Raw genomic sequence first — 1,625 nt, 5'->3', positions numbered from 1 at the left:
TCCGCTAAAACTGACCTTGGCTTGTTTGTTTTCAATATTTTTCTAGATGTCTGAACATAGGTGCCTTTAAATGGTTGGAAATTCCTTCTGACACAGTTTTTGAGCCATTTCTAGGCCTGATTTTGGCAAATGTCCCAATAGATGACGGTACAGCAAATTTTGAGCTCGACCTAAAATCGGTGACCTTTTGACCTCTGATGACCTACTTTTGAGGTTCATTTGCATATTATGATATGTATTTGATAGGAGGCTTCAAAACACATATTTTGAGTGTTGAATTGCTATGATAGGGTGATTCTAAGGAAAGTTATTCCAAAATAAGTTTCCCCTACCCCCAAAATGTGCTTCAGAGTTTTTTCCGCACATTATTCAGTTTTCAGGGTGAAAATTATAGAAAGCTACTCGATACGGAAGGCTATCACCTCATTTTATTATCTACATGCATAGACCTATCAAAAAAACCCTATGAGCCTTTGTCCCTCTGGGTGGTACCAAATCATGAACATTTGGCCTCTGGCCCATGTAGGCTACTACCACCACCAGCCCCCCCCCCCCCCCCCCCCAAAAAAAAAAAGAGAAGAAAAATATTGAAAAAAAAGAAGAAGAAAAAAGAAGAAAGAAAGATAGAAAAGAAAAAAATTCCAGCTCATACGCAGGTAGGTAAGGTTAGCACTCTGGTAGTTTCCACCAGAACGAGTTTTGACAACTCTTTAGATAGGTGTATGACTGTCACGTTGACTTCATTGTTACTAATCACTAAAAACGACTAACTCATATTATTAAAAAAAACCCCACAACGACTTCGACTTCTCACTACTGGTAATAACCAGGCGACTTGAGCTGACTTTTGGCAGAAAACCCCACAACTCATTTCGCCGACATGATTAGGGGCATGCAATCCATATAGCTGCATGGGGTATAGGCCTATCTGAACTTCGATATGAAAATGGACATAAATTGTAATGGCATGAAAATATTCGAGCAATTAAGTTCGACTGTGAGCTGCATGACATTCTACAATTGTATATGTGTTACAAACATTACACTAACTTGAGCCTTAGTTAAGGGTTTGACAAATCCACTAGCCCTTGGTCTTGGCTAGCAGTGTTTCTGCCAGGAATAAATTTTTGGGTATGGCGCTGTGGAATTGAATTCAGCCACAGTCAACGGGAGATATAGGGGGCCTCCACCAGAAAGACAATGGGTTAAGTTTAGGGTTAGGGTTAAGAAAATCATACAGTAATGATAATTAATTTTGTCAAAAGGTTAACTTTAAAAAAAGAAATCAGCAAATATTTTGGGTATGGCGCCATACCCATTTTACCCTCTGGCAGAATCCCTGGTTAGTGAATTTTTGGTCTAGGTTAGTGGAAAATTATCAGTTGTATTACTATAATAAATAAGGAACTAGCCAAAGCTTCTGTGATGGCTAGTGACTTCCTCAAACATTTGTTGAACACATAATGTAATTCCTATGATTAGGTGGAAATTACACAAACACAATTAATTCATTGACTGTCACAAGGGCCAATGCTACACACCATTGTATTTAATAACACATGACGAAATATAAAAGATCAGTCTACTTTACTCCTTATTCAAGGGGCATAACTCTTATGAATATG

This window comes from Gigantopelta aegis, chromosome 10 (assembly GCF_016097555.1).
Source record: "Gigantopelta aegis isolate Gae_Host chromosome 10, Gae_host_genome, whole genome shotgun sequence".
In the NCBI taxonomy this organism is placed as follows: Eukaryota; Metazoa; Mollusca; class Gastropoda; order Neomphalida; family Peltospiridae; genus Gigantopelta; species Gigantopelta aegis.
This window is presented reverse-complemented; position numbering follows the sequence as displayed.